This window comes from Chlorocebus sabaeus, chromosome 27 (genome assembly GCF_047675955.1).
Source record: "Chlorocebus sabaeus isolate Y175 chromosome 27, mChlSab1.0.hap1, whole genome shotgun sequence".
NCBI classification, from domain to species: Eukaryota; Metazoa; Chordata; class Mammalia; order Primates; family Cercopithecidae; genus Chlorocebus; species Chlorocebus sabaeus.
In genome coordinates, this window is record NC_132930.1 from 36,918,205 (window position 1) to 36,943,544 (window position 25,340).

A 25,340-nucleotide genomic window follows, 5' to 3' on the forward strand; every position below is an offset into this window, starting at 1 on the left:
GTTGAAAATTCAAGATCAAGGTGCCATCAGGTTTGGTTTCTGGTGAGGCCTCTCTTGCTGGCTTCCAAACAGCTGCCTTCTCTCTGTGTCTTCACATGGCCTTTACTTTGTGTGCTGTGAGATACAAATAGAAAGAGAGAGAAAGCACTCTGATGTCTCTTCCTCTTTTATAAGGACACCAATCTGATCAGATAAAGATCTCACCCTTAGTATTATCTCACTTAACCTTTATTATCTCTTTATAAGCTCTCTGTCAAAATGCAGTCAGTCACACTGGGGGTTAAGGCTTCAACATACGAATTTGGGGGAGGACATAATTCGGTCCATAATGAGGGTCTAGAATAAGCATGAACCTTTTTGCAACTCTGATCCTCAAGTGATAACACGTTCGGCATATTCTTCTCTCACTAGGAGCCAGAAGAACCATTGATGGTGCCTCTGTGCTCCTGCCCACCTTCCCCAATGTCACCTTCTCTTTTGTCTTCCATCTGACTCCACGAAAGATGTGAGATTTCCCAGAAGCGCAGAGGGTCCCCATTCCACCTGGGAGGAGAGGAGATGAAGGCCTCAGATACTTCCTGGCAAGCAAGCAGCCAGCTAAATGGTGCCAACAGTGACTGATTAGCAAGTTCTGATTCAGCAACCAGGGCAGCCTAAGGGCACTCTCAGAGTGCCTGGACCCTAGAGCAATGAGCAATATGAATCTATTAATGACAAATTACATCGCAAAAAAATGGATCCATCTTGGGATGAGCTTTGTAAATGAGGGCATGAAAGGAACAGAGTGGCTTTGATGTTGTGGACCTGAGGGACACTTCCAGCCACAGCCTGGTGACATCATGAGATTGGCAGGCATAAGTTTAAAGGAGAATGCAGTGACAGATGAAAAAGTAGTTGTGCAAACAATTAAATTAACCAGAAGCTCAAAAGTACAACATATGGAAGCCTTTTTTACTGCTTTCAGATTGAATCGTTCTGGCTGACCATGTTCCCTCTCCTCAGGGTCTTGGGTTTGAGTTTGTTCATTCCGAAGATGTACACCATGCTGGGGTCAGGGTAGAATCTTTGCTCAGCAACAATTTTATTCATGGAGGAAAGTACTTTCAATAGTGGTTCTGAATCCTTGTCAATAGGATATGAAATGTGAAGCTTCAGATCACAAAATGAACCCTTTTTTATCTGATCCTTTTTTGCTCCTCAGACCTTGTCTACTGACTCAGCCATTCCAGCTGAAATGCTTTTCACTGGTTGCTACATAGTCACAGCCTGTGTTCCTAGAGTAATCCCCACCACTTAACTGTTAATTTCCCTAAAACTTTTCAGCATTTCCCAAGACTCATTAACTAGTGATGCCTTGCCCTACCAGGCATGTCCTGTTCTTGTCGGTTGGAGTTTGTGGCAGACAGAGATAGTCGGCCCAGATCCTCCTTCAGTGAAGAATTTATCATTTCATTGCCAGGAATCCAGTCATCAGACACGATCCAATATTGAGTTTGGCTGTAGAGACCTGGACCATGCTCCTCTTGGAATAATCATATCAAACAAATGAGCAGGATGGAGTTTAAGGGCCTGGCCATTTCAGCTCAGTGGGGAATACCCCAAGAGGTAGGAATTTCTTGGAACTGCCTTTGATTGGCCAAAGCTTTGTTGGGTCTGGATCTTGGTGTAACATCATCCCCTGCCTAATCTTCCTACCTCTTCCTGCCACAAGTCAACACCTAATAAACCTTTGGGAGAGCTAATTCTGCCCCAGCATCTGCTTCCACAGGACCTGGCCTGCAACAGTGCAGGTTTTATGAGTTGCTAAATGTCTTTACTGTCAGTCCTGCTTATATAAACTGAATTGCTTTTAGTTCCCAAGACACCCGCTATTCACTCGGGTTTTCAAATCTTAGCACCTGTTGTTCTTGAGTGTGCCATTACTGTTTGTCTGAATTATTCTCATTCTTTCAAAACCCATCCTAATAGTCAAAATATTTCAGTCCTGAGAAGCCCCTCATGATAGTATTAGAGTTCTATAGCTGTGCAACAAATTTAAAACAAGACAGAGGAACTATCTCAAAGTTTCATATGGGCATGGGCTAGCTGCATCCTCTGCTCAGGGATTCGCCAGGCTGAAATCAAGGTGCTAGCCAGGGCTGCAACCTCATATAAGGCTTAGGGTTCTCTTCCAAGCCCATTTATGGTTTTGGGCTGAAATTAATTTCTTGTAATGATATAATTGTTGTCCTGTTATGTTGTTGGCTGTTTGCTTTCTTCTAGGAAAGCAGAAGAGTGTCTTTTTGACACTTCATCTTCTTTTAAAGGGCTCACCTGATTGGGTCAGGCTCACCCAGGATGACCTCTCTTTTGATTAACTCAAAGCTGACTGATTAGTAACCCAATCATAGGAGTGATAGCCCATCATATGCACAGATTCTAATCACATACCTGGGAATAGCCTCTATCCACAGCACAACCAGCCACCCTGGCAGAGGAAGTAGAGTTTCATACTGACAATTGAATTCTCTGGCCTAGAAGTGACACCATGCACTTTAGCTCACAATTCGTTGACCAAAGGTAAACACATGGTCCATCCAACCACAAGTGGCCAGGAAGTGCCTTGGAGGTAGATAACTGGAAATATTTGACAACTATTACCACGGACTATCACACAGGGTAAAGATTGTATCTTTTAATTCTGGATCCTTGGTAATTTGATGACTGAAAGATTGTCAACAAATGTGGACATCAAAAAAGAATATTCCCATCAACATTTTTTTAAGGAAAACACTTTCAAGGTATCTTACAGACCTTCTTTTCTTCCCTTCTACCACTTTAAAACCTAGAAAATGAAAATTTGTTCAACTGTGTTTTCATGACTGTCTTATATTTACTATTGGCTTGACAAAAATACTGTTAGTAAATTTTTTTTAAAACTCACATTTTTGAAATCAGAGAGCATAAAAACATATCAATGCTTCATGTTTATGTGAAACCATGGATCTCTAATATCTATCATTGTTATCTTCATTATGTATTTTAGGCCTTAGGGGTCTTCAGGGGACTGTCCCTTAACCCATGTGCTTTGGGTAGCTACTCTTCCTGCAACCCTAAAAAAGAGATATTAAAATAGGGTTAAAGTTAGGCATGGTGTAAATTAAACATTCATAGCAATCATTTTTATTATTTTTGTAAGAAAATGCCCTTGAAGGAGCAAACTCAGAATATTCCCTACATTATAGTATCTTTTAAACTTGTTGTCAGTATGACACAGATAAACTTCAGAGCAACAGTGCGCAAACAGTTCATTTAAGCAGCCAGAGCACTGGAATTATGCATTTGGGAGGAACAATGAGCAGATTGAGGCTGTATCAGCCTTTTCCCAAACCACTAATTTAAAATAGAACATTATAGTTAGTCCAACATTTTGTCCACCTAAACTATGTCTAAAGAATCCTCACCAATGATTCTTCTTGTAGAGTAGTAGATTTTAGGTTTCATTATCAAAGTAATGAATTTTAACATCCCATAGAAATGAGAAAAGTGGAATAACAGACAAGTAAATATGGAAAAGGTAGTCTCTTCCAGTACTAATAGCCAAGGCTGCCACTCTGTCATCAGACAAGTCTGATTCCTGTTCTGTACAAGCAATACTGGGCATGAGGATGGCAACCAGGGTTAAGGCTGCTAAGAAAACCTGACTGGCTAGTGTCACTCCCTCAGTACCGGGGGTACAGAAGACAGTGTCATTATTTGAAATTCCAGATACCAGAGCAAAGGAGCCTTGCATATTCAGATTCTAAGACACAGAGATCTCAGATCCAGGCTAAGAAGTCCAGGGAGAGATGAGTCAAGTCAGTAAGAAGCAAGACATGTAGGAATCCAGGTGAGCAACACAAATACAGACTTGTACACACACTCCACGTAGAAGGCCTGGGATAGGTGCTTCCTTAATAGATGGTGTGGTGAAACCAGACCACATGTGGCAGGCTAGAGCATCAGACTTGGCAGACGGGGGCAGAATATAAGACAGACCATGAGGGCAAGAATAAAACAATATGAGACCAGGGCTCACAACTTGTCAAAAAAACAGGGAAAGCAGGCAATGGCTAAATGCAGAAAGAAGAGGAACTGAAATGTCATAAAGACCCAGGGTTAATACTAAAAGGAATGATGAACAGGTATGCCTTAGGAACTGGGATCCAGGTGGAAGGAACTCTAGATTAATTTCCTGAAATAACAAATTGAGTACTCAGGGATTCTTTTTGCTTTTTGTGCCCCAAAACTTAGCAGCAATTTCTAAAACTTTGCATAAACAAATGAACAGGTATAAATACCAGTATGTCGGCAAATGAGCTGAAGTCCAGCATGAAAGTGCCCAGGTGATAGCAAAGCCAGTTGCTAAAAGCATCAAGCCCTAGAGAGGCAAAACAATCTCCAGTCCCATCTAAACCAGTGTTGGTACCTTAGGGGAATTTTCTGAAAGTAAAGTCTGGGGTGAAAGGAGAATAGTTTTAGCAATTGTGGTTCTCAACATGGAGAGTGAAGGATCAGTCAGTAAGACGTTACTCATCACTCAACAATGAATACTCGTCATTCAAACTCATTTTTCTAAGGGATGTAATGCAGGTGAAAAAAATAGATTTCAAGAAGCATAAGAGTTAGGAAACCAACATTTCTTTGAATTCCCATGATAGTCCCATTTAATGTCCCATTAAAACCTGGGACAGTGAAAGACCTTTCCCAAATGTGGTTACAAGCAAGTAGAAAAGCAGTACTGGCAATGATCCCTTTGTAGACTCTAATTCTTGTCTGAGGAATCCAAATCTAAGGAAGGTTGATTTGGTCCCTCATATGGTGATGACGTTAACCTACATTTATCACCTCTTCTCCAGGCATTTGAGTACCTGACTTATGCTCCAGACATAATGAACTATTGCTTGATGACTAAAGTATCTTCTCTCATTGCATTTCGTTTGCTGAAGCTGCCCTTGATTTTTCGATCTTTCTGCCTGGATTACTCCTGAGTGCCCTTCAAAACTCAGCCTGAGAATTTTTTTTTCTAGCTACACTTCTCTGGTCCTCCAGAACGCTGATGTGTCCCTTCCAGAGCACCTTGGACTTAGCCCTCTGCTCATATTTTCCATCCTCGATTATGGATGTTTACTTGTCTGTCCCATCAGACTCTCTGTCCCATCTGTTTACTTGAGCAGCTGTGAGTTGCTCAAGTTGCTCAAGACTGTAAGACCACTTAAAAGCATCATGTCAAAAATAATGTCTGATGCCTTACTAAGTGCTGAATAAATATTAATGGCAAAAACCACAATTACTTTTGCACCAACCTAGTATCTGTTGGGTCTCTAAATGAAAGAATACATGAAATGTCACTGAGGCTGAGTTTCTAAAATCTTTCATTTTACCACTGTAGGGAAAGAGTCCAAACACTTTCAGGATTAGTTTGGTTATTATGTCATGTATATACAGAGTGAATGCAGTTTCTCAATGTTGCCATCACTGACATAAAGCCTCAGTTTCTCAAAACAATCAGTTGGAAGAACCACATTGATTTAGAGGCTTGTGTTTGCTAAAACTGGTTTTATTATTTAGAGTCACACTTTCTCTGCAAGTTTGTTTTGTTTCAACTACTATAAAACTAGCAAATAGAATCCTAGGTCTTTAAAATTATAGAACCAAAGGTCAGAAAAGGTGGATCCCAACAAGCAAAAGGAAGGAATTCCATGGCCAAGGACAGTGCCCTAAAGGATAAATCTATCTTATTACTATTTTTGTGTTGTTATATACTTTGAACTTTCTAAAGTGATGTATAAGCAACATAGAGGAGAAAAGTGGTTTGAACATCATGCTGTATATAACTTCTATAAAGCCCTTTCAACCATTTCTTCATCAAAGAGTCCATTTCTTTTTGGGTCTAGCCAATCTTGCAGACTCCCCAGGAGACCTAAGTTTCATCATGGAAACAGTCAATAACGTGTCCCAGGTTCAGAACCTCAATCTATACCCAAGTTCTCAGGAACAATTTCTTGTGACTCCCATGACTTCTATTTACTTGTTACTTGGGAATCAGAGAACCAAGTTCAAGCTCTTTCCAAACTTACACTTTTAGAATGTTTCTCTGACAAATCCAGAACCAAAGCTCAAATGCTTTCCTAAAAATAATTTTTTCTTTTTAATGTCAAGTTTTGAAACTTGAAAAGTTATTTTCTAATTAATTATGTTATCAGAAGAACATAGCCGAAAAAATAACATAAAATGACAGAAAACCCTCAAATAACTTTTTTTTCCCTAGCAAGTAACCTACATATTTATGTTTGGCTAACACATGAGCATGAGTTTGTGTTTAATGACTGTATGGTACTCCAGGGCAGAAGAGTGGGAAAGAGGTTATAAATTACATTCATAAAAATAATGATGATGCAGTATATTTAAGTAGGTTTCATAATTCATAGCATGCTTTCACATTTTCATTTCCTTTGACTCTCACAACAGTTCTATAAGAGTTGGCTGGGTGGAGAAGCAAGATCATTTACTAAAAAGAGCAAAGGTTTTAAAATTAGACAGCCTAGCTTCCAACTCCAACAGTGCCATTTATTTACTCTGTAATCTTTATCTAGTGTCATGACACATTCCAGTATCAATTTCTTTTTTTCGATAATAGAAACGGGATCTCTCCATGTTGCCCAGGCTGGTCTCAAACTCCTGGGTTCAGGCAATCCTCCCGCCTCGGTCTCCTGAAGTGCTGGGATTATAGGCATGAGCCACTGTTCTCAGCTGCCACATCAATTTCTTTATAACTAAGGTAGTGATAATACCAACTTATGCTCACATCATTCCCTCAAGAGACATTTACTGAGCATCTGTCATGTTCCATGTCCTGTATAGGTTGGGGAGACAATGATGGAAAAGATATATTCACACAAATTAATATAAAGACTAAATGGGTTAATGTACAAGAAGCGCCTATCATGATAGATGCTCACTAAATGTGATAATTTCCTACAATTATATTTTATAGGTGAAGATACTAAGTTCAGAATAGTTATATGATTTGTCCTTGGTTACATACCTGGTAAATAACTAAAAGCAGCATTTCAAACATATTAGTCAAGATCCTAGCAGAAAACTGAAACTTTAGTTGGGATTTTAGAAGAGATTTTGTAAAACTGTAACTATTTACAGAAGTGTCAGTCAAGTTAAAGGAACCCGAAAGAAATGTTGAGGCATCCAGAGACTAATAGCAGTCCAGAGATTGCTGCAACAGTAATTACGGTTTTTGCTATTACTTTTACTGGCAAAAATCACAATAACTTTTGCACCAACCTAATAGTAGTCCCCAGTCCTGAAAGAGAAAGGGTTGAAGGGTAGGAGTTGTAAAACAGAAGGTCCACCGAATGTAGCCAGATAACCTCTGCCAAAACCACTCTGAAGCAGTAAGGGAGAAAAAAAAAAAAGCCTCAGAGTTGCTCTCTTCCTACCCTCTAATCTCCTACTGGCACTGCCCTTTAGTTAAACTTAAAGAAAGCCAAGGGAGGCCGAGACGGGCAGATCACGAGGTCAGGAGATTGAGACCATCCTGGCTAACACGGTGAAACCCCGTCTCTACTAAACAAATACAAAAATTAGCCGGGCGTGGTGGCGGGCGCCTGTAGTCCCAGCTATATGGGAGGCTGAGGCAGGAGAATGGCTTGAACCTGGGAGGCGGAGCTTGCAGTGAGTGGAGATGGTGCCACTGCACTCCAGCCTGGGCAACAGAGCGAGACTCGTCTCAATAAAAAAAGAAGAAAGCCAGAAGACTAAGGAGCCCTGCTGCTGCAATCTGTAGAGCTCAGCCTCTTGAAGCAGAGAGATGTAGAGAGAAAGGCAGAATCTACCCTTTTGCTCCAGTAATTCACACTCATTGATGTACAAACTACACTTATCTTTTCTCCAGACCCACCAAATCTTATCAGTCATGCCATCTGGCTTGAAATCCGTGGTTCATAATCTGTATCAAGTCTGGATGTAAATGAGGTTATTTTAGTACAGTTCTTTGCATGAGGGTCTTCTTGAACCAAAGAACTACAAACTAATAAGACAAGTTATCTGTTCCCCAAATACCCAGCATGCAATGGTGAGATAGGGACAAAATAATTAAAACAGACATATTTAAAACGAGAGGAACATGAGGTGCATAGCATTCACTGGCCCATAGCAATTCTGAAATCCAGCTGAGCACATGCCAGGTTCTCTGTTTTCAAATCAGGAAATTTTCCTTGATTTGGGCTGAATTTTGCGATCCAAGAGTGATTCTCTAGTCTACTGTTCTTTTCAACTCTTGACTCTAAGGTTTTCAATGGGTGAAAATGAAAGTGGCTTATCCCACTTTAACTCATAATGAACCAGTAAAAATTGTGTCTTCCTATACCACCACTTTGAGCTCAGCTGGTTTAGACATCTCAGTTCTCAAGGGATAATGTCTCCACAAGAGATCACAACTATAACACCACTAAACAGGAAGCTGAGCCCAGCAACTGAACACTTTGAATTCCTCATACCACTGAAACTATAGGCAAAAAATGGGGCTGCTGAACAGAGGAGGGTGACAGATTCTATTAAAGAACTTTAGCTAACAGCAACCCAAGGGTCAGAAGTTGTGGGGCTAGAATACAGAAACTTCTCTCTAGTACTCCCATGTCCTGTGATAAAAGTTAATAGAAAACTACAATAATCCAATATAGACAGAATAGCAAATAGCATAAGACCCTCAGGAACAAAGGTTTGAACATATAGACAAAAACCATAATCACTTGAGGTACTTACTGAGGGCAAAAATAATATAAAATAGGGTAGTGGAAGAAACTTTAAATACCAGGTAACACTATTTGATCATTTGCATGTCTGAGGACTGTGTAGTTTCATCTTTGCTTTTATATAAAATGTATTTATTTGCATATATAGTATTTCCCCTACCACACTACCCCATTTGATGCAAAATATTTTGAGAGTTGTTAACTTTATTTATCAATATTTAAGTTATGAGATACCAAAGGGAGACTGTGATTGAGCTAGAAAGATGGGTACCATCAATAGGATAAAGTGACATATGAGATCTTATGCATTCTATTGAAATAACTGAATTATGTAGAGTTGAAACATGATTTTACCATTACTTAATTTCCAAGTTAAATATTAAAAACATACAATAGAGTTGTATGAATGCAAAGTTGACAAGGATAGACCGTGTTACATTTTGGTCCATCAACAAAGCTGGAAGCTATGTTTCTTTAAATCACCTTCCCTATGTGATGCTAGATTAGAATTGGCCAAAAGAGGAAACTGTATGAGGTTTGGAATAACATTAAGTGAAACTCTTTGTGGTCAGATATGTGACAGATGCAGAGACAGTAGACAGTTTTATATCATGCTCACTCTCTTCTCCATATCTTACTCTTCCTGATTTTTGACCCAACTGAGAGTCAGCATCAATTGCCACATATTTAAGGCCATCTTAAACCTTCCAATGATAGCTATTTCTCTCTTGGGTGAGACCAACAAAACAATTACCTATAAGAGTGCAGTCCCATGAGATTGAGAGCAAATGAAAATAGTGTTTGTTTTAATATACAAACCACTAAGTTTTGGAATGGCTTTTTATGAAGCAGTAGAAAAACAATATACTTGGTATTAATAGTGGCAGATGCTAGTAAACAGGTATTTCAAATAGATAAAATTAATATTTAAATACATTTGAACCTTGGACAACACAGGTTTGAACTATGCGAATTCACTTACACGCAGATGCTTTTCAATAAAAATTACACCAAGTATTTTGAAAGAAGTAGGGCTAACAATGCAGCTTTTCTAGATTGTTCAAGACTCTGGCAGACAGGCTTTAAGGAGTTTGTCCTCTGCCCTTTCCCAGTGGGGAGACTGAGGAGATTGGAGCAGAGGAATGACATGACCAGAACTTGGCTTCTGCATTCCCCATTTCCCTTTTACATCTCTCTTTTTTTCTGATGTTTTTCCAATCAAATTTACCCAAAAGACCTATGTTATAGGTCTTATTAGAACTCTCACTTTGCAGATGAACAAACTGTGGCACAGAGGGACAGGGTAGTGAAACTAAGTCTTTTCCCTAACAACAGATGCTTTGGAAAGAATATCCCACTATCTCTTCAGCACATGCATCTAACTCTCTGCTTTGGTTGTTTCTCTGCTTTGGTTGTTTCAAACCTCTTGGGGCAGGGAAAAGAAAAGAAGAGAAATACATTTTGGCAGACCTTTTTCATGTAAAGAACGTTTCACGCGTATATATATTCTTATCTGATATTCACATAATACTAATATGAATGGACTTTCCTTGGTTGTAAGGCCAAGATGCTCCCAGGTTTGTGTGTTGATGAGTGGAAGAAGTGTACTTGCATTTCAAGCGTACCTGCATTTCCTGCCTCCCCTTCCAACTCCTCTATTGAGATAAATTACTAGATATATTAACGGACATTATAAACTTTAAGGGATCTTTTTTCACCAGCTCAGTGATGACTCACATTGAGCAGTGTATGTGAGTATGTGTGGGGGAGAGGTGGGGGGTGGAGGTGTGTCTGTTGGTGTGAATCTCCAACACCCATCAGAAAGTCCAGCATACAGCAGGCAGTCAAGAAACTTTTTGAATTGAATTGCTTGAAAACATTTTGAACCTCATGGAATACTGGAAAGTTCATGATCTTTGGATTTAGGATATTCTACGATGCATCAATTCTATACCAACTGTTAAACTAATGCCAAATATAGTACAGTGATTAAACAAGTGTACTATAGAGTCTGATTATTTAGGTTTAGTTCCCAGCTCATATATTTACTGCTTATTTCACATTGGGCAAGTTTCTTAGCCTTTTCTGTACCACTTTTTTGCCTGTGAGAATTGACTGGTTTACACCCAAAAAAATGCTTAGAATAATGCCTGACATTTGGTAAGCGTTCAATAATTGTGAATTGTGTGTATGTTAAGTTATAAAACAATCTTCAGCCTTTATTTCTTCATCTATAAAATGGTAATTGTTACATCAACATCCTAGGGCTGTGAAATTGCAAAGAAAATATGTGCCAAAGGTCTTAGCACAAGGTTCATCTCAAAAGAGACTTTAATCATTTTTTGCCTCCCTGTTTTCCCCTCTTCACTCCTTCCCTTCATCAATGCAAGACTGGGAGCCTCTTGGCCTCACAACCAAGAAAAGTCCATTCATATCAATGTTACATGAGTATCAAATAAGAATATAGATGCACATGTGAAATGTTCTTTATATGAAAAAGACCAGTCCATATTTGTTTCTCTTCTTTTCTTTTCTTTTCTTTTCCCTGCCCTAAGAGGTTTGGAGACAACCAATGCAGAGTCTTAGATGCATGTGCTAAAGAGATAGTGGCATATTCTCTCCAAAGCATTTGTTATTAGAGAAAAGCCTTAGTTTCACTACCCCGTCCCTCTGTGCCACTGTTTGTTCATTTGCAAAGTAGGAGTTCTATTAAGACCTGTAACATAGGTCTTTTGGATGGATTTGATTGGAAAAACATCCCCCTGCCCCCGACAAAAAGGGTGGGGGGAAGTGGGAAATGCAGAAGCCAAGTCCAAGTTCTGGTCATGTTATTCGTCTGCTCCAATCTCCTCAGTCTTCCCACTGGGTAAAGGCAGGGGACAAACTTCTTAAAGTCTGTCTGCTAGAATCTTGTACAATCTAGAAAAGCTTCATCATTAGCCCTAGTTCTTTCAAAAGACTACATTCATCATCAGCACCAAAATACCTGCTATTCTCTGAATATGCGCTGGGCTTCCAGGCTTCCAGGCCTTGATTCAAACTTTTCTTTTTTCCTTGAAGACTCTTACCTGAAATTTTTTTCCTGAGAAAATCTCCTATTTGAAGTCCTCCCAACACCACAGTTAAATTGTTGTGGCTCCCTCCTACTTAATCCCATTGCACCTGGCTTGTGCCACCATGCAAACAGTAATTTTACTTTATCTGGGATTAAAAGGCAAGGGAAGCTTTTCCCCGTCCTGTCCAAATGCAAAAGATACTTCTCTTCTATTTGTCTATCAATTCTTTGAGAGCAAAGATAGTATCTTATTAATTTTTTAATTCCTAATTTTGATTAGCATATTGCCTTACACATTTTATAGGTTTAATAAATATTTCTTCCATAAATTAATAAATGAATGAGTGGGGTTGAAGAAAGATTCCACATATTTTTTAATAGTTTTATTTGGGGATGATAACTTGAAGTCATAAATTAAGCAATTTCAAAGTTGTTTTAAAAAAGCTAAGGTCTAGAACCTGCACCTAATCTACCCAAAGAAAAATGAATGCAATTGAAAAATAATAAATGATGAAACAAGGACTTTAATTTTCTTTTTAGATTGTCTTGTTGCAACTTGGCCATTATAGACAAAGAAACAATTATTGTCAGCCTTGGTAAGGTGTAAACGCTAACTAAATATAGCAATTTGAATGAGATTGCACTACGTAAATAGTATTGATTTTTTTGTTTGCATTGGAGTAAATCACCATTAGAAAATAGCCTTCCAAGTCAATGGTTCTAATTTAAAACCTAATTATTTTAATTATTCCCCAAAGCAATCACATTTTATTCTATTCATATATCCCAGGAAATTGTACTGAACTTACATATACACGTATTGCACTAGAATCTCAGTTAAAGTTTGCAGCTCATCATTCTTTATTTGTATGAACCCTACTCAGGTCAAAACCCTTTTGTGTGTGTGTGTGTGTGTGTATATATATACACATACACATATATATACACATATATATGTATGTGTGCACACATATATATACACACACACATATATTTGTATGTATACATATATATACATATATATGAGTATATGTATACACATAAATGTGTGTGTGTGTATACATATATATATATTTTGAGATGGGCCCTCACTCTGTCACCCAGGATGGAGTGCAGTGGTGTGATCACAGCTCTCTGCAATCTCCTCCTCCCAGGCTCAAGTGATCCTCCCACCTTAGTCTCCCAAGCAGCTGGGACCACAGGTGCTCAACACCACCCCCAGCTAACTTTTTATATCTTTGGTAGAGAAGTTTTGCCATGTTGCCCAGGCTGATCTTGAACTCCTGAGTTCAAAGGATCCACCTGCTTTGGCATCCCAAAGTGCTGAGATTACAGGCGTGAGCCACTATGCCTGTCAAAAACCATCTTCTTATGGATGCACCCCTTTCACCCCCACTTAAGTGTTCTTGCAGAGCACTTCCTGTCACTACCACAGATTGACCCAACATCTACATTTTCATCATCATTTATTTCATGGTAATTAATTCCTGGTTCAGAGTCAAGGTGGGGTAATGTGAAGGTGACAAGGCCTACAAAGCTTTCCATGTGTATTGGGGGTCCCACCTTGAGTTCAGACTGGGTCAGATATATTTCAGCAGGTGGTTGAGCGTATTAGACTGTTCTCATGCTGCTGATAAACACATACCCAAGATAAACACATAAAGGAAAGAGGTTTAATTGACTCACAGTTCCACATAAGGTTGGGGAGACCTCACAATCATGGCAGAAGATGAATGATGAGCAAAGTCACGTCTTACATGGTGACAGGAAAGAAAGCCTGTGCAGGGGAAATCCCATTTATAAAATAATCAGATCTCTTGAGATGTATTTACTACCATGAGAACAATTTGAGGGAAACCATCCCCATGATTCAATTATCTTCACCTGGCCCTGTTCTTAACATGTGTGGATTATTACAACTCAAGATGAGATTTGGGTCAGAAACACCCAAACCACATCATTCTGCCCCCAACCCCTCCCAAATTTCACGTCACTTTCACATTTCAAAACACAATCATGCCTTCCCAACAGTCCCCCAAAGTCTCAACTCATTCCAGCATTAACCCAAAAGTCCCAGTTCAAAGTCTCATCTTAGACAAGGAAAGTCTCTTCCACCTATGAGCCTGTAAAATCAAAAGCAAGTTAGTTACTTCCTAGATACAATGAGGGTACAGTCATTGGGTAAATACACCTGTTCCAAATGGAAGAAACCGGCCAAAATGAAGGAGCTACAGGCCCCATGCAAGTTCGAAATCCAGGGGGGCAGTCAAATATTAAAGCTCCAAAATGATCTTCTTTGACTCCATGTCTCACATCCAGGTCACACTGATGCAAGAGGTGGATTCCCATAGTCTTGGGCAGCTCCATTCTGGGGCTTTGCAGGGTACAGCCTCCCTCCTGACTGCTTTCATGGGCTGGCATTGAGTGTCTGCCACTTTTCCAGGTGCACGGTGCAAGCTGTTGATGGATCTACCACTCTGGAGTCTGGGGAATTGTGGGCCTCTTCTCATATGTCAAGGGTGGGGCCAGGTGGAGATAATGGAATCATAGGGGGTGGCTTCCCCCATACTGTTCTCATAGTAGTGAGAAAGTCTCATGAAATCTGATGGTTTTATAAATGGGAGTTTCCCTGCACAAGCTCTCTTGCCTGCTGCCATGTAAGACGTGACTTTGCTCCTCATTTGCCTTTCACCATGATTGTGGAGGCATCCCCAGCCATGTGTAACTGTGAGTCAATTAAACCTCTTTCCTTTATAAATTACCTAGTCTTGGGTACGTCTTTATTAGCAGTGTGAGAACAGGCTAATACAGTAATTGGTACAGTAGAGTGGGATTCTGCTGTAAAGATACCCAAAAATGTGGAAGGGACTATGGAATTTGGTAACAGGCAGAAGTTGGAACAGTTTGGAGGACACAGAAGACAGGAAAATGTGGAAATGTCTAGAGCATCCTAGAGACTCGGAGAGCTCATAAGACAGGAAAATATGGGAAAGTTTGGAATTTCCTAGAGACTTGTTGAATGGTTTTGATGAAAATGCTGATAGTGATATGGAAAATAAAGTCCAGGTTGAGGTGGTCTCAGACAGAGATGAAGAACATGTTCGGAACTGGAGCAAAGGTAACTCTCGTCATGCATTAGCAAAAACAGCTTCAGGTAGTAGTGAGCTCACACTCTTTAGAAGTATGTAAGCAAAGAGACTCAATCTCATCAATGATGTTGAGCTAATCCTTTGGCTGGGTGGAAGAGTAACTACTGATGAAAGTAAAGTGGCTAACATATGATTCCAGAGAGAAGAAATAAGGTTAGATGGATGAAACCTACAAATAAATCAATTTGAGCTCATTAGAAAGAGCTTATTGTCAACAAAGCAGGCAGCCACATGAGTTGGCAAAATAGCCCTTTATCACCAGGCATGTTCAAGCAGAGCTTAACTGACTATATAACAAGGTTGTTTTGTTCTAGATAAAATTAGAAAAACACCAGTGTGTGACAGAGAGACTGTTTAAGTGGGTTCTTAACAGCAAAACCCTCTCATCAAGTGAACTGATGTATAAAATTTTAGTGATGATGATATACATGCTATTAGTCATAGCTGAAAAAAATGTATATAGCACTTGCTATATACCATTCATTGTTCTAAGCACTTTAAATGTACTCATTTAATTCTCCATCCTTGTGAGGTAAGTAGTGTGGTTATAATTGCCATTTTATAAACGAGGACCTTGGACCCAGAGAGTGTCAGTAACATGCCCTGGCTCTGACAGCTAATAACCAGGTCATAACAGTGAGTCAAACTCTACTCTCAATGCTATGAACTGCCTGCGATATCACCTAAAGTAGGACCGGGGAACTCATAGACTCACTCATTCAACCTTGACAACATTGAGGTATCCACACATCCAACTCACCTTGGAGCACACTGACCTAAAAGGACTGCAAATTTCCTTCTGACTCTAATTTCCATATGAAAAAATTCACAAATGCAAAACTCAGATGACTTGGGCTCTGCTGAGGAAAATGAATTAGTTCTCCTCTTTACCTGGACGGCATGCCCCAGGAGGGGCTATCCCTCAGCGAAGAGCAGGCTCTGGCCTGGTTACAAAGAGAACCATGTTGCTTGTGGCCTCTCTTCTTTTCATGGCTTTCCAATAAATAGAAACTTGTCTCACAGAAAATCTCTGTTCATCTTCTGGGTCACAAATTACCCCCCAAGGAACTCATTAGCAAAAAAGGAAAGGAGAAAGGGAAGAAGGGGGAGAGAGAGGAAGAGAAGGAGGGAGAGAGAGAAGGTGGGAGAACAGACTCAAACCAAGACAGATAAACACAAAAACAAACACAAAGAAAGAAAAAAATATATGATTAAAGCTTCCAAATGCTAAATGTCAGCCCCCTCAGTGGAGAAAAGCAGCCTTCACTTATATAATACCCCTAACTAGACTAGTCCTCTCATTCTACTCTCTTTTCTGTCATTTGAGAGAACTAGGAAGATACACAAGCCAAGGATTTAAAAAGAATCCAAAATTTATTCCAAAGCCACCATATGCTAGGCTTAAAACCAAACTCTCTAGCATATGTGCCCAACAGCAACTGAATTCCAACAATTACACTGAAACGTCAAGTGCAGAAGGGCTTGGTGTATTTGTCTTCAGGAATTCCCAGAGCCTTTCAAAGCTTTGCAAATCCTGCCAGCTTTCATTGGTCCTCTTTGGGGCACTCCTAGTTCATAGATCCTGGGGCTAAAATGCTTTAAACTCTCCAGGCATTCCTTATAAATAAATACAACACACCCACTAAACCAACGTTAAACAAACATATTACAGAGAAAAGCACAGAACGTGAGTGCTGAACGAGAGGGATTTCAGAGACCATCAAATACAACAGCCTCATTTTTCAGATGAGGATATTAAGCCCCTAGCATACTAACTCAAGACTAGAACTTGAATTTCTGGTCTCTAATTCAGCATTTGAGTTTTTTGGAGAGAATTCCCCCCTCATTATTCCAGATAACATATATGTCTTTCCAGAACATTTCATGTCTCCTACTTATATCAATCCCTCCTACTTATTTCAATCCCTCCCATGAAGTCTCACAAAAGATTCAGTCAATGTTTCTGACTAGTCCTATGTTAAAATGTAACTAGATATTTTGAAATAAGACAAAATCTACAAGAGTTCTATTTGGTCAGAGATAAATTTTATAACAGAACTCTCAATTATTGCATTTTTAAAATGTAACCAAGTTTCCTAAAGGTATAGGCACTCTTCCTCAAGATAAACAGGTAACTTCTTGTTCTACTTACTTGAGAATAGCATAATGGGTCGCTGGTGCCTACCTCTATTCAGGAAGCGTTCTAGAAAGAGCTACTCTGTTCTCTCTCCTAGGTTTCATGTGGCCCTTTAGTTTCTTTCTGTTGTTTTTCTCTCTCCCTCTCTTTCTCTATCTCATATTTTTACGCTCTATCTCCATACCACATACAGAACCAACATGCTGATATAAATATAATTATTTCAATTCACAATGGAGGGGTAGGCTGAGGCCTTGAGCTTAGTCCACATCTCCACTCATCTTTCCCAATGCCATTTCAAACCCAGTCAAGGCCATGGTGAAGTGAATGCTACTTGTACATAACAAATAATGGTAGTGTGTTGGATTTTAACCCATAGAACTCCACAAATACACTCTACTGATACAATAAAATAAATATGAAAATCAGGAAGTAGAGGCAGTAGAATTTCAATAAATATAGAAGGAAAGAAGGAATCTAGAATCGCGTAGGCAAATGCCACAAGAATAAATGATGTAGACATGATCCACAAATTAAAGTGTGAGAGTTAGAAAAGAAACGAGATTTGCATAATCTCAAAGTATCTCACCTAAGATATTTGTCAACATCAAAGGGAAAGATACTAACTTTACAATGGAAAAACTTGGCAGACACAAGCGTAACCAAGTGACTGAGGTAAGCATCACCAGTAATAAAAAATGTCAACACCATGAAGCCCTGGATATTTTCTGCTGAGAAGGATGCCACCATGTTATTTTTGTGGCATTCTTGGAAAAAAAATACATAACCTCATTTCAAAAATAAGAAAATATTGCACAAACCCAAATCTTGGGGCATTCTTCAAAATAACTGATCATTACTCTTTAGAAGTGTGAAGGTCATGAAAGACAAGGAAAGACTAAGGAACTGTTACAGACTGAAAGCAACTAAGGAGATATAACAACTAGATGGCAACGTAGGAGCTTGAATTGGACTATTTTAAAAAAATAAAAAGAAAAAAGAAACATTACTAGGAGCAATGGCTCACACCTGTAATCCCAGCTACTCCAGAGGCTGAAGCAAGAAGATTGATTGAGCCCAGGAGTTTGAAACTAACATGAGTTATAATCATGCCACTACACTCCAACCTGTTCAACAGGACAAGACCTTGTCTTGAAGATGAAGAAGAAGAAGAAGAAAGAGGAAGAAGAAGAAGGAGGAGGAGGAGGAGGAGGCAGAGGAAGAGGAGGAAGGAGGAGGAGGAGGAGGGAGGAGGAGGAGGAAGAGAGGAGAGGAGATGAAGGAGAAGAAGGAGAATTGGTGAATTTTGAAAAAACTGTAATTTAGTTAATAATGTCATACCAATATAAATTTCCTGGTTTTGATCATTGCACTACACTCTGTAAGATATTAATATTGTTAACTTTAGGGCAAACGGGATAAGGTATATAAAATAACGGTTTGTACTCTTTCAATAAGTTTTCTCTAAGTCTAAAATTAGTTTAAAATAGAACATTCGTTAAAAAAGAAGAAGAGGAAGAAGAAAGCACGCTGCTATGATTTCCCTTCCACTCTTGTACCTTGCATGTGTTTTCCAGAAGTATGATGCACCTGGTCTGGTACTAATAAAATAACAAGCAAACTCAATGCTGATTATTTTTAGAATTCATAACAAAAATAAACAGTAAAGAATGTCAAAAGAGTCATTCAAATTGTTGACCCAAACTATAATTAATAAATGTCATGCAACATAGTGAAGCTCCATCTCTACAAAACTAAAAAATTAGCCAGGGATGGTGGCACATAAAAAATTAGTCATGGATGGACCTATAGTCCCAGCTACTCAGGAGGCTGAGCTGGGAAGGCCACTGGACCCCAAGAGTTCAAGACCAGCGTGGACAGCATGGCAAGTCTCAAAAAAAACAAAAACACACACAGTATAGATAGGTAAAAAGACATTTTAAATAGTACATAGGGACAATATGTATGTGAACAGCAAAGAAAATTCTAATCACAATTTGTACATCTATACAATATGCAATCTAGCCAAGGAGGCTTACGCATACAAACCTGGTGAGTTTTAAAATAAATAGCAGGCTGGGCACGGTGGCTCATGCCTGTAATTCCAGCACTTTGAGAGGCCAAAGTGGGCAAATCACTTGAGGTCAGGAGTTCAAGACCAGACTGGCCAACATGGTGAAAACCCATCCCTAGCAAAAATACAAAAATTAGCTGGGTGTGATGGTGGGCGCCTGTAATCGCAGCCAGTCAGGAGGCTGAGGCATGAGAATCACTTGAACTTGGGGGGCAGAGGTTGCAGTGAGCCAAGATCACACCACTGCACTCCAGCCTGGGCAACAGAGTGAGATTCCGTTTAAAAAAAAAAAAAAAAAGAATTAAAAATGCAATTAAAAATGATAAAGGGAATATCACCACCGACCCCACAGAAATACAAACTACCATCAGAGAATACTATAAACACCTCTACGCAAATAAACTGGAAAATCTAGAAGAAATGGATAATTTCCTGGACACTTACACTCTTCCAAGACTAAACCAGGAAGAAGTTGAATCCCTGAATAGACCAATAGTAGGCTCTGAAATTGAGGCAATAATTAATAGCCTACCAACCAAAAAAAGTCCAGGACCAGATGGATTCACAGCTGAATTCTACCAGAGGTACAAGGAGGAGTTGGTACCATTCCTTCTGAAACTATTCCAATCAATAGAAAAAGAGGGAATCCTCCCTAACTCATTTTATGAGGCCAACATCATCCTGATACCAAAGCCTGGCAGAGACACAACAAAAAAAGAGAATTTTAGACCAATATCCCTGATGAACATCGATGCAAAAATCCTCAATAAAATACTGGCAAACCGGATTCAGCAGCACATCAAAAAGCTTATCCACCATGATCAAGTGGGCTTCATCCCTGGGATGCAAGGCTGGTTCAACATTCGCAAATCAATAAACATAATCCAGCATATAAACAGAACCAAAGACAAGAACCACATCATTATCTCAATAGATGCAGAAAAGGCCTTTGACAAAATTCAACAGCCCTTCATGCTAAAAACGCTCAATAAATTCGGTATTGATGGAACGTACCTCAAAATAATAAGAGCTATTTATGACAAACCCACAGCCAATATCATACTGAATGGGCAAAAACTGGAAAAATTCCCTTTGAAAACTGGCACAAGACAGGGATGCCCTCTCTCACCACTCCTATTCAACATAGTGTTGGAAGTTCTGGCTAGGGCAATCAGGCAAGAGAAAGAAATCAAGGGGATTCAGTTAGGAAAAGAAGAAGTCAAATTGTCCCTGTTTGCAGACGACATGATTGTATATTTAGAAAACCCCATTGTCTCAGCCCAAAATCTCCTTAAGCTGATCAGCAACTTCAGCAAAGTCTCAGGATACAAAATTAATGTGCAAAAATCACAAGCATTCTTATACACCAGTGACAGTCAAACAGAGAGCCAAATCAGGAATGAACTTCCATTCACAATTGCTTCAAAGAGAATAAAATACCTAGGAATCCAACTTACAAGGGATGTAAAGGACCTCTTCAAGGAGAACTACAAACCACTGCTCAGTGAAATCAAAGAGGACACAAACAAATGGAAGAACATACCATGCTCATGGATAGGAAGAATCAATATCGTGAAAATGGCCATACTGCCCAAGGTAATTTATAGATTCAATGCCATCCCCATCAAGCTACCAATCAGCTTCTTCACAGAATTGGAAAAAACTGCTTTAAAGTTCATATGGAACCAAAAAAGAGCCCGCATCTCCAAGACAATCCTAAGTCAAAAGAACAAAGCTGGAGGCATCACGCTACCTGACTTCAAACTATACTACAAGGCTACAGTAACCAAAACAGCATGGTACTGGTACCAAAACAGAGATATAGACCAATGGAACAGAACAGAGTCCTCAGAAATAATACCACACATCTACAGCCATCTGATCTTTGACAAACCTGAGAGAAACAAGAAATGGGGAAAGGATTCCCTATTTAATAAATGGTGCTGGGAAAACTGGCTAGCCATAAGTAGAAAGCTGAAACTGGATCCTTTCCTTACTCCTTATACGAAAATTAATTCAAGATGGATTAGAGACTTAAATGTTAGACCTAATACCATAAAAATCCTAGAGGAAAACCTAGGTAGTACCATTCAGGACATAGGCATGGGCAAAGACTTCATGTCTAAAACACCAAAAGCAACGGCAGCAAAAGCCAAAATTGACAAATGGGATCTCATCAAACTAAAGAGCTTCTGCACAGCAAAAGAAACTACCATCAGAGTGAGCAGGCAACCTACAGAATGGGAGAAAATTTTTGCAATCTACTCATCTGACAAAGGGCTAATATCCAGAACCTACAAAGAACTCAAACAAATTTACAAGAAAAAAACAAACAACCCCATCCAAAAGTGGGCAAAGGATATGAACAGATATTTCTCAAAAGAAGACATTCATACAGCCAACAGACACATGAAAAAATGCTCATCATCACTGGCCATCAGAGAAATGCAAATCAAAACCACAATGAGATACCATCTCACACCAGTTAGAATGGCGATCATTCAAAAGTCAGGAAACAACAGGTGCTGGAGAGGATGTGGAGAAATAGGAACACTTTTACACTGTTGGTGGGATTGTAAACTAATTCAACCATTATGGAAAACAGTATGGCGATTCCTCAAGGATCTAGAACTAGATGTACCATATGACCCAGCCATCCCATTACTGGGTATATACCCAAAGGATTATAAATTATGCTGCTATAAGGACACATGCACACGTATGTTTATTGCAGCACTATTCACAATAGCAAAGACTTGGAATCAACCCAAATGTCCATCAGTGACAGATTGGATTAAGAAAATGTGGCACATATACACCATGGAATACTATGCAGCCATAAAAAAGGATGAGTTTGTGTCCTTTGTAGGGACATGGATGCAGCTGGAAACCATCATTCTTAGCAAACTATCACAAGAACAGAAAACCAAACACCGCATGTTCTCACTCGTAGGTGGGAACTGAACAATGAGATCACTTGGACTCGGGAAGGGGAACATCACACACCGGGGCCTATCATGGGGAGGGGGGAGGGGGGAGGGATTGCATTGGGAGTTATACCTGATGTAAATGACGAGTTGATGGGTGCAGCACACCAACATGGCACAAGTATACATATGTAGCCAACCTGTACGTTGTGCACATGTACCCTACAACTTGAAGTTTAATAATAATAAATAAATTAAAAAAAAAAAAAAAAGAATAGCAGAACTCATCTCTTGATACACTGTAAAATGTCTTTCAAACATCTCACCTCCTCCTGTACCATTACCCATTCTCTTCCACTTCTACAGCACTAGGCAAGTCATTTTGAAAAAGAAAAAAAAAAAAAAACCTTTCCCTACTTCCCAATATTTTTTAGGTTGAAAACACAAAGTTAGATTTTATATTTTTTAGTGAAGGTAGCACATAAAACTCTTATTTCTGCCAATTGAGTCTCTTAAGATAGAAGCCTGATTCTGATGAGCAGATTTGTCAATTTTACCCTGAAGAAAAAGTACTAAGGCACCGTACCCATGACTTATGCCACCTTACAACCAAACAGTGGGAAATATGATTGCTATTTATCATCAACTACTATGTCTTAGGTACTGAACATAATAATGGTGAACATTAACTGAAGGTTCTCTCTGAGTCAGACACAGAGCTAACTGCTTCACAGAGATCTTCCTGTTTAATCTTTACAACCATTCCATTTCCAAGAAGAAGGTTCTAGAATTATCCTCAAATTGGAAGAAGAAACTGAGGCATAGAATGGTTAAATAATCTGGCTGAGAACCCTGATGAGTAAGAAGCAGAACCAATTATTTATCCCAAGTGTGCCCAATGCCATAGACCCTCATGCAATCTATTGGAAAGCCCAACAATATAGTCAGTGATTTTCCTGGGGCAGAAATGTGACCCTTGACTTCCCAGACCTCATCAATTATAGGCAAAATTAGGAATTACTATTATAAATGTGCTCTACCCTAGTCCCCGTCCGATTTTGTTCTAAGTAGTAAATGTGATCAGTTAGAAACAGCCATGGGTAACTTGAGCTAAAAAAAAAAAAAAAAAAGACAAAACTCTGTGTTCTGGTGGCACATCTTTCCTATGTGAAGAGACCAGGAGAACATATCTGGTGGCATAAGCCCTCTGGGACTCAGATATCTCCACTTGCTGGGAAAGAAAGCTAGATCGCAGGCCTCCCAGGGATATCTCAGGAGGCACGCTGTAGGGAAGCAAACTGAATGTAGGGCAAAGGAAACATTTCAGGCAAAAAGCCTTAATTCTATTTATCTTTCACTGAGTGTCCAGCCTGCACACTCCTGCACTCCATTCCTGCACTCCCATGGTGTTGTCTAGGATGTGAAGAGTTTGAGTAACTTGTTCAGGATACACGGTTGGGTAAGTAGCAGAGCAAGTACCCCAAAAGCTTTCTATTCTCTGGTCTGTTGTTCTAATGACTGTGTTGTGCTGTCCCTTAGCTGAGGCTGACAACCTCATGGGAAAGAAGAATGGGTTGTTTAGGAGCCACCCTGCCATAAACAAGTCCCATTATGCCTCAAACTTCAGTTTATACTCCCTCTCCTTGCTCCATAACAAGAACATAATAATCTCTCCATCCAAAGGCTTGCAGAGATTAAATAAAGTTATTGTGCATTAGTGTGGTAAATAACATAGAACACGTTTATAGCAAAAGAGCCTCAAATTGATATTCAGACTCCAGGAGATCTAAATATCTCTCATTTTTCTTCTACTTGGAGAAAGTTAAAAAGAATGGGCATTGGCACTTTGGGAGGCCAAGGCAAGTGGATCACGAGGTCAGGAGATCGAGACCATCCTGGCTAACACGGTGAAACCCCGTCTCTACTAAAAACACAAAAAATTAGCCGGGCGTGGTGACAGGCGCGTGTAGTCCCAGCTACTGGGGAGGCTGAGGCAGGAGAATGGCGTGAACCCGGGAGGCGGAGCTTGCAGTGAGCTGACATCACCCCACTGCACTCCAGCCTGGGGGACAGAACCAGACTCTGTCTCAAAAAAAAAAAAAAAAAGAATGGGAATAAAAAGATAAGGAGGAGAAAGAGAATAGATGGTGGGGAAAATAGCAAGAGAAAAGGAAGAAGAAAAATCAGCGCACTGGCTAAGGAAATCCTGACCAACTGAAGTTCTTTAACACTGTCATTCTCCTTCTCCATATTCATTAGCCTTTTCTCTCCTTCCTGGAGTGAACCTAAAACCAGCCCCTTGGGAGTTCTAAGAATCATGTTCAATAAAACATGTTGGAGATGATAGGTTAGCAAAAGTATTAAACATATGGTTTATACTTTGACAATCTATGGTTTTAAGAAAGAGAAATGGGCAGGAACCAGGGTTACTTGAAGACAGAATACATAGCAGCACTGTGGCTGCTTTGCACACAGTGTTGGTGAAATGCTGTGTCAGTTAGAGTGCTCAGCTACAAAGAACAAAACCTGATTCTGGGGGATTTAGGTAGAAAACGAATTTATGAAAAGGTTTTTGAGATCGTAGTATGGCCAGGAGGCTGGACAACCAGAGTTCGAAAATGAACAGGAACAAAAGATGGCAGACCTCATCATTGCCATCAGAAGTCTGGTAAGAGCCCTGCTGCCCAAGAATCCACATGAGCTTAGCAAGGTAGATTTAGAGATCAGTGAAGGTAGAATATTGAGTTCAGACCTGTTTCCAGCTTCAACTCCTTTGGCTCAGGTTGGAACCAAAAATGACAGTGACCACCGACGTAAGGCCTTCTGTTCTCTAAAACACAAGGTACGATGCTCCAGTGGTGGAGTCAGAAGTTCTGAGTTCTAGGAGTGTCTTGATCACTAAGTAGTTGGCTTGGGAATCACTTAACCTTCTTCCAAGTTCTGCATTTGCCAGTGGGAGGTAGTCATCCCCAACCTGTTCCTGCCCAGGGCTGCTGTGAGAAGCAAGCAGAAAAGGATGTAAGTGGTCTCAAAACGCTTATATTCCCGTGAAATGCTAAGAAGCCTTTTCATGACCATTAATTTTTAATTATTACTGGAAGGTGACATAGCACATGTAGAAAGCAGTGATATACGTCCAAAGATATATCACTCTAGAGTCAAACACTGGCTCCACCTCTTATCACGTTTGCGGCCTTTGAAAAGCCTTG

General features: G+C 39.7%; 1 long non-coding RNA gene across 1 annotated transcript; it reads right to left on the bottom strand.

Moving 5' to 3' along the window:
- LOC119627730 (uncharacterized) lies at positions 1-25,118 on the bottom strand. Its single transcript, XR_005243962.2, has 3 exons — positions 24,884-25,118; positions 470-543; positions 1-114 (listed from the first exon to the last, which is right to left on the bottom strand). It is a non-coding gene; the product is annotated as an uncharacterized lncRNA (long non-coding RNA).
- Between the last annotated feature and the right edge of the window lie 222 nt (positions 25,119-25,340).